The sequence below is a fragment of the Calliopsis andreniformis genome, chromosome 1 (assembly GCF_051401765.1).
Source record: "Calliopsis andreniformis isolate RMS-2024a chromosome 1, iyCalAndr_principal, whole genome shotgun sequence".
Lineage (NCBI taxonomy): Eukaryota > Metazoa > Arthropoda > Insecta > Hymenoptera > Andrenidae > Calliopsis > Calliopsis andreniformis.
Genome location: NC_135062.1, coordinates 6,091,916 through 6,103,685, shown reverse-complemented (window position 1 = coordinate 6,103,685; position 11,770 = coordinate 6,091,916).

The window sequence follows — 11,770 nt, the reverse complement described above, 5'->3', positions numbered from 1 at the left end:
TGAAAAACTAAAAACTGATAATACGTTACAATCCGTTCAGTTATCTTTAATTCATCGAGCACAATTATGTATGCAGCAACGAGGATGACATTTCGAACAGTACTTGTAAGGTAATAAATTTCAAATTCAAGTTTCTAAAAAACAAAGTCTCGGATGAAAAACTTGAATACCAATTTTTTCCTTATTCTTTTATGTAAAATTACCTCCTGGTCAGTTGTACTACCATTTTCCACTCATTCTGTATAATGGAGAATATTCTAAATGCTAAAAATTGGTAATGCTTGCTACAGCTGAATGGTTGACGTTAATATCTATACAAATGTTTGAAAAATTACCAATCAAAGATATACCTCATGTATCTAGTCGAATACCTTTTGTACCACGCAATAAGATGACCACAAACAATGTGTATATGGTTTTATTAAAGAAATGCATTTAATCCAGCCATCTTTACAAATAATTCATTAAATATTTTAATCTCCTAAATTTTATCGTCAAAATAATGTAAGAAACAATGATGTGCATAAACACTTAGGTATGTAAACTACACATATGAATTATTATTTAAAATTTGATGATTATCCTGGGTTTGAAATATACAAATACTTGAATGCAAAAAGATCTGTCAAATAACTCCAGCTTTACATTCTACAACACCAAATTAAAAGATGTATCCGAGTAAACATGAATCCACAAACCAGCACTTTGGATGAACGAAAACCGAACACAACATGTGCATCATTGGCGTGGGATCTGCTCCTTGGAAATTGTAAGCGTACCAGAACGATGACGAATCACCGAGCTGGATGATTTACGATCGATCGGCTCGGTCTCGCCCCATAGTGAGATAAGATTAAGTAATGACGATAATATGGAGGCGATAAGGGGCTGGTTCAATTATTCTTTTCGTTTTTTCCTCCGCTTTTTTCTTTTCTTTCCCGCTCGTGTTTGTTAGATAAATTTCAGAAGGGAACCACGGATGTCGTATCGATAGTAAAATATAGATTTATAGAGTTTGCTTTTGGGAAGGTATTCCTACCTTATTAATAGGCTTCGAAGAGTTGAAGAACTTTTCTAGAACTTTTATGCTTTTTAAAGATTAGTAAAATGGTTTCGAATTATTCTTAAGTAGTTTCTTTTAGAAATAGTAATTTTTATTCAAATTATTGTTATTAGTTTTTTATTTACAGTTTCATGCGAAGTCATATTAAATTTTAAGGCTAAAATTACTTTTTTTTTGTTTGTAAAATTTGGGAATAATTTTAAATAAAATTCTAAATAAAGAGCCTCTTTAAGATACTCAAACAATCAACTCAAATACTGCTCACAGTTAGATATGTAGAAACATTACTCAAATACTTCAATCTTGATTTAATAAAAAATACTTTACTTTGTTCAATGATTGATCTTAATTTGTGAAAAATTTCAAATAATTATACATATATTTACAGTTTTTCCTCGGCTCAGTAAAAGGATATTCAATTATAGTTACTCAATTTGTGATAACTTTGATTTAACTCCTTAAAAATCCTAATCCATAGAAATAAATCATTTAATCACCATGATATTTTTTATCAAAGTCATATTTCTTGACCACACTTATTTAGATGAGAAGGAGGTTCAAGGGAGCAAAGGGAACAGTGACAGATTTATTGATTAGGTTTCAGGAAAAGACGATGGATAAACGAAGTTTCTCATCCTTTTCTAGTAGTTCCCTCCAAATGAAGTGGCGTAAGACGATCAAGCGGAAAACACGTATCATATAGTAATATAAGGTCGCCTTGATTCGACCTTTTTCCCCCTAGGTATCACGAAGAAACTCAGGAAGGCTCCTTCGTATTGAAACTTTCTTCGTGCAACGACCTACCTCAATCTCGAGTCGGGTTGTAGCCACTTGAGGCTTGTAGCTATGCAGTTAAAAGATCCTTCTTAGGTTCGACTAGTTTAGGGACAATTTGACACCTGATACCACATTTCGTAAAGGTATGAGACAGTGCACATAGAACATTTCAATATCCATTTATCCTTTTATGAAGCAAACATGAAGACAGGAAAATTACACGTAATGTGAAACTTAATCGCTGAAATCACTATTGGGGTAGAAATTGAAGAATAGCTGAGAATAAACGAAAAATTAATATACTAACATTCATTTATACTCTAATAGGTCAATGAAAAGCAATTTAATCTCTTTCTGAAGAAAGGATATACCTAACTAAATTCTATAGTAACAATCACATTTTTACAATATTCAAACCGTTTAAGATTCCATGAAATTTCAAAGTAAAATAAACATTCAGTTGGACTAAATATTAAATGTCTTCATCTAATAAGAAAGGTAAGTTTCACTTTGTACAAATAAAATGAATAGTGCTATACAAAATTGATTCTTTTTGTAAATATTGTTTTATACATAAAGTACATAGGTTTCGATAGCGCTAAAAACCTGCGTCATTCAAGTGCTATTTCAAATAAAAAATCCAAAATTATTTATTCGATATCTGTTCATTAGGAAGTATAAAAAATAAAAATTGAAGAATCTAAGAAAACATTAACCTCAGAGAAAAGAAATATGAAATATTGCTACATACATCCTGTTCTGTTGAACAGAAACATATATCTGTAGCTAAGTAAACTGAATGTCTTCATACTTTTGTACAGCCCTAAAAATTTCCAAAAAGTAACTTTTCACTACCTCGAAACTTGGAAGCCTAAAAAATCCTTAATCCCCTGAAACTCATTAAGCCTTCTAAATCTCAAAGTTCCTTCAAAGTCTTCTACAATTGCTAAACATTTTTAAAATTGAATATTCAAACAAACCAGTATCATTTTCACAGACAAATTGCTTGAAAATTTACTGAAAAGGATTCACACGGCCGTTACCAGCGATCCCTATTCTTCGGCACATAAAAGAGCGCGAGCCGTTTGGAATAAGAAAACGAAGGAAACGTGGAACTCGTAGCGATTCCAGGAGCCACCGCTCGAATCGCGAATTCCGATCGAGTTGGCTGTTATCTGCGTTATCGGGACGATTTATACCCTCCTATGGACTCGTTTCTCAAATTTCGTCAGGCCCTCTTTCTCTTGCGCTCGAAGGCTCAGGGCGCGATAAAGGAAGAGAAAGAACCTGCATTGTCACGTAGGGCATGCATCGTCTTTCGAAAAAAATGCAGCGACTACGAAAGAAGCTAGTAGATAGATAAAACTCGGGAGGAGAGTGGAGAGGGGAGACGTGAGGATGCAACTCATTACGGCAGCTGTCTTCGCTGTGGGAAAAATCCTCGGATACGCATCAGTGGACCATATCGGACCCCGAAACCGCAGGGGTTTCTGATTTAAAGGGAACTATGAACGAGATATTGACTGAAGTTATGAAGTTGCTTGGTTACCTAACACTTTGATCGCCCCCTAGGTATTAAGTGATAGTTTGAAGCTGTACAGTACCTAACTTTAATGTGCTTTTTAATAGTAGAACTACCAAAATAAGTAAAATGTGACTGGTTCGACCATTTCTTATACATATACTATCTATGTCTTACTTTTTTCGATTAAGAATTTAAAAAATAGAAATATTCAGGAATATAAACGTTATTTTATGTGAACGAGGTACTTTTTCGAAAATTTGTAATTTTAACTCGCCGTTAAACATAGACGTATCGCACCTTTGTTTCGAAAGTGACAAAATTTCAGAAATATGTTTTACAAATTACGACCATAAAACAATTAAATATAGAGTATATTTTCGTAAACATTGTTTTTTGGGTTGTGACACGTTTGAAGTGAAGGTGCGATATATTAACTCCATTTAAAATACTGGGTATTAAGATTCGAAGAAATTAGTACTAGTATTTTTAATTTTGGAAGAAGAAAAGTTTTAAAGGTTTGGAGTAGTAGATTCGTGATACTTTTAATAATTCTTAATTTCCGTTATTCAAAATACTGCTATTATTAGCTTAACGACTTAAATAGTTTCTTCATTTCTCAAAAAACTTTAAAATTCTTTTTAAATCATGTTATTTAAAAAGTTTTCCATAGCTGTAGAGTTATTTAAATTTAGATAAAAAATATATTAACTATCGAATGTTTCTTTCATGTAATTTCCTTGTTAATATCATCATTAAATAAAATACAATCCACAATGCTAAGCAGAAATTAATATTTATATAATTCTACAGTACAGTTATCCATAATCCCACTATCTGCGTATTTGTAAATATGTATATTCGAGTATTGAGTTAATAACAATATAAACAAGAATTAAACAACCTAATCATTTTTTAATGTAGTTGAAACTTATTAGAGAAAAAATGTATAAAATACAATATATGAAAAGAGAAGTAATTCAATTTTTAACTTGTTATATGACACGTGCATCGAATAACCTCTGTCTCACAAAAATGATTATTCATTACAAATCAACTACTTTGTTACAATTACCAAATAATAAAATACAGAAAATATTTATTAAAACAGAAATAATAATTATATAAGATATACTCACTGCTTAGATTTCATAGCAACTTTCCTGGTTCTCTTCTAGTCACAAAAAATTATCGTAGTAATTGTTATATTATCACATTAACACTTATTATTTTTCAGATATTAAGTCATCACATTTCATATTTAACCACTTGGATACACTTATCAAGTCTGACTCATCACACGTCTTTTCTGTCAAAGGATACGCAAGACACTGCTTGTAAACAGAATTGCTGTGGTTGATCACGTGATGAACCTCTAATTCGTCCGTTTACCGGAAAGTGTTTTGGCGCGATATTTCAATAAAAGTTACATTGTTATATTATAATGAACACAGTAAATTCTATCTGATTAACAAAAACATCAATGCTTCGTTATCTCTACCTTTAGTTTGTAGAAATATCAATTATTAGTTTGTTTTAAAACCGCATTTTGCAACTTTAACGTTAGATAAATATATTCACTTTAAACTTTAAAGTAATTAAGGGCATTTTATATTTGCAAGACAATTAGTTGCAATAGTACTTTGATATGAAATTTAATATATCATGAGATTTCAAACTATGTAAATCTATATTTTATGTAATTCTATAACGCTAAAAATAACAATTTTTTTGAAATAGTAATAATAAAGGTCTGAATGATACTCAAACAGAGAATTAAATAAAAATATCGATAGCAATTCTTAAAAAACATCTGCAAAGTAGTAAAAGACTACTCACTTTACACAAATAAACAAAATATAACTCGTAACATATTACTTCATCCGTAACATATATGAATTATACGCAGAAAATAAATCGGACCCACATAAAAAGTTCATTGAAACGGGATCAGTGCCCAAGCGGTTAACAATCACAAATGTATGCAAAGTTTCCATCCAAGATCAGGGCGAAGCAAAAAAGATAGAGCGATAGTGAAATATGAACGGCAATCTTTCGCGTCCTCCTCCCTTTAATCTTGTTCCACGTGAAAAATGTGTTTTATATATTTCACCGGATAATCGGGCGAATTGTTAAAGGCCGCGGAGTCGGGGTTCACGGCGCGAGCGAGGCCCAAGTTCAAGCAAAAGGGTCTCTCACAGCCTTGGAGGAACATATGGTCCACGGGCCGAAGGCATCGTTCATTGGCCGACACGTAGACTCGTAATCTCCCTATTTATCACAGGATGCGAGAGGGGAGGCGGAATAAGAAGGGGGCTTCGGCTTATTCTTTCTTCTTTTTTTCAGGGAGAGTTACGCGCATTGGGAAAACGAGTTTAAATGCAACGATGGGTCGAGCTATCGTCCCGGGGTATCGTCTATGAATGCCTCGACTCTTTTCTTATTTTTTTGTAAACAATGAGACCTCTACAAATGAAATTGCCTGTGTTGCATTAGACGAGGCAGGGAGATTACGAAACAGGGGAATCGCGGATGGCGCAAAAACAGGTGCTCGAGTACGTTCACGTAAATTACTTACTGTGTACGTGCTGCTCTCCGTTCAATCTTGGCAGCTCGCGCGTCGCATCCCTCTGCCGCCTAGATATCCGTAATGAACACAGTTTCCGTATTAAATGGAGATTACTGCTTCCCATAATTCACAGGGAAACAATCTTCTCACGGGCGAGCTACGGATCCGCTGTTTTTGAGCTTCGAATGCTTGCATCCAGAGAAGTTTCGAAACTTTTTTGCTGTTAGATACTGTGCTCAAAATTCACTAGAGTTGGAATTTAGGGACTCTTTTTCTGTAGGTTGAAGTTAATCGCCAAAGTTTTTGATGGGTCAACAGTTTAGACACAAGTGTTATCTAGATTAATATTTTTGCATTTGTGTTTTCAAAATAATATTATTGGGTGCATTAAACAACTGATGTGTTACTTGTTATGAAACATTCTTTATTATGATATTTGCATTTTTTATGATAGTATATATTTTACGAATTCAAATTTTTGTTGTATCTTTTTTTCATTTTTAAACAAAGTTGTACTTTCTCCTATCAACTCTAAAGCAATTTCAACGAATATAATTTTGACCTAGAACAAATTTTGAACTCTTTTAAGGACAATAAAATTGAGGAGTATTATATTAGGTACAATTCACACGTATCTACATAAATTTAAAATGGAGGAATCTACTGTTTGAAACTTTATTTGCTTCTATTTCTATCGAATGTTTCGAAAACAATAAGATAAAAAAATGTATTCGCTACTTTCAATTCACATTATATTTTGTTTCTGTAACCCATAAAATTGAATATAATTTCCGATATTAAAACAATTTTTGTTTTATTTTATTTTCGTTCCAAAAACCTGGAAACTATAAATTTATTCATATCCGTCATTCTGATCGTTATCATGGGTTTCATTGTAATTACCTTTGGGACCAGATTGACAGAACAATGGGATGGGAAGATTCGTAGATAAGAAAGCCAAGTGACACAGAGCCTGATCTGGATATTAATTATTTATTAATTAGCTAATATTCTGAAAACGTATGAACATTTGTACATATGTTTTGTATCATGAGGTACTTGTGTATGGCATTCGTCAAATACGTAATTAAACACGATATCGACGTATGCAGGTACACGCGATCAAGACGTGCATCTGCATACGAATCTACGTGCGCCTACATAAGTCGATCGTTTCGCCTTTTTTATCGTTTTTCTCCTTTATCCTGTTTTGTTACCTTCCTTCTCGTGACGGCAGTGAACTCCTCTCGAAAGGACAAATAGACATTCTATATAAATAAACCGACAGGCAGAATCAGACCAAGCATGTTCTTTTCTTTTGTTTTTTCTTTTTTTTTTTAATTTTCGCCTTTCTGCGCACGGATCGACCCTTTTTGGATCGCTACTGGATGGCTTTCAGTGACGTTTTTCTTTTGGCAACGAACTATGTATCTTACATGTATATCGTAGCACTATTATGTTATTAACTTTTTTTCTTGGAGCAATGTTCGATGATCGAGTGCGAAAGGATTTCATTCTTAATGTTTCATATCATTTTCACGAGTAGCTGCTTAGTTCGAAACGAAAATGATCACTTAATACCTTTTTTCCTGATATGTATACACGTAGTAGCTAGATAAAGCGGAACTTATCTAAAAATTAAATTTTTCGACGTGGCATAATATGCTTTCTATAAGTTGTTCCATAACCTTTCGTATTATTCTGTACAATTGATTCTTGTAAAAGTACAGTATTTTCTCGCCATAAGCTCGTTGTTGCCCCCACCATTTCTGGGAACCACTCTCATTTACCTGTGATAAAAGACACCAATACATGAATAGATCTCAGAAATATACCTGTTACAATCTATAAGCTCGCGAGCCGCAAGCTTATAGCGAGTGAAGACTGTACGATAGATTTCTGAAGTTAATGCTGTCATTTAGAGCATATCAAAGACTATCAAAGCAGCAGATCAGACTATTAAAACGATTAAAATCATCGATTCTTAATTATGTTTTTAGCTTGAGGCATCAAAGGTTGTGAACATTCATTCCACTTTACTCTAAATACTTACATTCTCTTTGAAAGTATGAAAGTTGTATTATTTCTTATCGACCATTAATTAATTTTCGCAAAACAGGATTGTTGACAGAGCTCCTTTTATATTTTCATTGAAACACTTTCGCTTGTCGATGATCGTAAAACTACTCACAAAAATGCCCAAAATGCGTTCTCCTCTTACGTGGATCTCGATTGTCGCATCGATCAACGTATGAACGTTCAGAAATATCCGCGGAGGGACCGTTTCGTCGATACGCGATTACGGGAGACAAACTAATCGGTCGCCACCCGCAACTCGTTGATTGGCTTACCACTTATACAATTAATATCCTAAAATTTAAATATATATATATATATATATAGATTCATTTATTTATATATTTATACCAAAAAACATTCGTTCACAACGAATTAAAAAACATAAAAATTTAGCTAGGAGACGCATAGTACAATACAGTGGACTACATCTAATATCATTTTTTTTACTCTCGATTCTATTTCCTTTCCATTTCCTTCGATATCTTCATTTCATTCTCTCCTCCTCCCTTTTCTTTATCGTACTCTATCTCTCCCTCTCTTTCATTCTTATCATCACTGCCATCTTAATAAATCGTAGATCGCATCAATATATTGCTTCGTCATCAGGTAGATGTTACATAAGTCTAAGAATGGCGGGACTCGCCGATACACACGTGATATATACGAGAATTGACTTCACGAGGAAAATCAATGATCACGCGTTCTTTCGCAGATTTCACACCTCGCGAGACTTGTGCTCGTTGTGTCAACGTGCGACCATTGATCTTTGCTTTGTGCAACTCTCGACTATGACTGGGACTACTCGAATAATTTCTTATTCGAATATTTGATGGGTTTTCGAATGCTATAAATACACTTTGAATATTATTGTACTAGATTTAGGATTGTTTGAGTAATGTATAGATACTCATATATTAATTTGACAAAAATTTGAATTCATTTATTCAATCGAATCCAATCTATTTCATAAAATTTAGACGTTTCCACATACAGAATATTGCTAATGATCCAAATGTCTATGCGACATTAGATCCTCATAAGAAAAAAAAATTTGAATTTGATCATAAAATTGTAATTTTCTCTTGTACATATATCTGATAATTGTGCGAAGGATAAAATTATATTACATGAATTACACATAAAAATCTACTATATATTTTCACAATACGACTATTTCTTGAGGATATAGCAAATTCATCGTGTAAATTATTTGCAAGGCAGACTGCTGAATTTATTTAAGACTTCAGTAATTCTGTTTTTAATTCCTAAGTACAAAATACTCAGTAAGTTCTCTAATATCATACTACAGTATTGTTTAGTTATAAACTTGTGAACCTCATCTTTCAAAAACTATTTTCTCAATCCCGCTTCTAACAAGACAAAACGAAACGTCAGTGATCAACATCAGAAATGAGCTCCAGTTTACAAATTCACTGCTCCTACCAAACCCCGAACTCATAACGAGAATAAGCTGTATTCAAATATCCAGGTACTTAAATAACAGTCGAATTACGATCGCTGACTATTTAAGCCACCGACGTACTCTACATTTGAATAAGAAAATATTCGATACGTAGTCCCAACTCTGTTCTCGACTCGCGGTCGCTTGGCCGATCCTGCACGCTTCAGCTTCGAATCCCGACGAAAGAATTCTCGTAATTTCACGAATCAAGCCTTCCGTGAATTTCCATCGTGCTACACCGCGCGATACCGTAAAATGGCCCAAGGGACGTCAGGAAATTCGTGAAACGACTCCTCAAATGGATCCCCTGGCCGATCGAGCAGCCTGGACCCTACATTACGCTGCGCCGAGCGGATCGGTGAGGTGCTCGCGAGCCGACCGATCCCGCTTTCGCTGAGTCCGCAACAATTTACTAAATTACAGAATGCCCAAGATTACGAGTGCGCGACGAGAGGCTGGCGTCGGGGGAGGAATATTGCGAAGGGGTTAAAAGGGGGGTTACTCGACGAGGGCGTGGGCGGAACCTGCTACAAGGATGATGATGCGTTAACGACTCCGTTCGCGATCGCGAGGATGTTTCAAGTCACGCGCGCCCCTCACACGCTTCGGTATTAATGGAATTGACCGACACTGCGAACCTGCGAACGTGTGTAGTGGACAGACGCGAAAGCAATGTGGAGGAGATGCTTGTACCGCGAGCGCGAATTTGGTCCGTGAGAGGTGAAAGGTCCGTGCTGCGCATGGTCGTTAGAAGGACCCACGAAAAGGGAATTTTGGTTGTGATTGCTTTGCGTTCTGAGGAATATTGAGCAAGGACGAAGCGATACGTCACCCTGTGTGGTTCTTTGGGTGATGTTCGACATTTTGACTATCGTGTGCCTGTGAGTGGCAATTTTTACTTAATAAAAAATTATAGGCACAGCTACTCGAAGGAGAACAGTATGGAGCGAATGTGGCATTTGATTAAAATTATCTTTTAAGTTAGTCCATGTGTTAGTTTGAGGAATTCTGACAACGAAGAGCATGTTATATGGAAGACTATACAGAGCTGAAATTTTGTTTGGAACTACATAGTTCTATTTTAAAGGTCTACATATGTAAATATGAAGTTAAAGTGTAGTTTCACGATATCGTATTGTATAAACAATATGTATAGATACTTTCGAAATGTAAGTAAATCTAGGGTTGCTTAAAAATGGATTAATTTGAATTTAATGACTAATTTAATTTAATATTGGAATTTAATAACTATATGTACTCCAAATAGTAGAGGTTCAAAAATATTCAAATATATTGTGACTGTAGTTAATTGTACATTATGTAGTTTATTGGTATTGTGGTGTTAAAGCAATTATCAATGTTGCTGTATTTTGGTATCTTATAAAAATATAAAGTTACTTTGAAACAAGAAATTCTTCAACATTATATTATTAATTATTTATGTTTTATTGTTATCATTATTGCTTTGAGATGACAAGTTGTTAATGTACTTCATGAATTTTTCTCTTCACTCTAAATTATGTGTCATAATATTTTACAAAATGAAACAGCTGAACAAAAATCAGCAAAATAACATTTGAGCATTAAAATACCACAAACTTATAATCTTTTAAGAAATATTTTTCATATTATATTGTTTAAAAGATAGTTATATGATACGATAGATCATTCTTTGTATAGGATGAGGCAAACAGCACATCTCTATTCCAGGGTGATGTATCGCCTTTTCTACAATATAATTAATACAAGGATAATACCAATTCAAGTGAAGATATAAGAAAACATGCAACATTGCAAATTTTTTATGAAATATATGAATCTTCAAGGAATCCCTTAAATTCCGTAAACAATATGCAATCAATTTAATGAAGTGAAACCACTATGCTTCTGTTATTTAACCAAGATTACAAACTTCAATTGTGTAACCAATAAAATAAGAATATCGAAAGTACCCCGTGAAAGGTAAATTGAACCAACGTAGGAATGGAAAGAAATAAGAAAAATAAGTCGTGCGTGCGTTCAGAAATAAAATATATTTATAAAAACAAAATTAAACGCGTATAAAATAATACAGATCGTAAATATTATTCTTCTCTTCGTCTTTATAGGTTCTCTTTTCTCAACCTTCTCTGTATCTCTATTTTTCATCTTACGTTTACGTCAGCTGTATCGCAAAAATACGAGAAAGAAAAGAACATATACACATACAAAAAAAAAAATAAAAAAGAAGGAACAGGAACCGCGTGTGTGTCGTCGCAAAACAATATAAACGTTACACATGTTCATTCGGTTATTTTC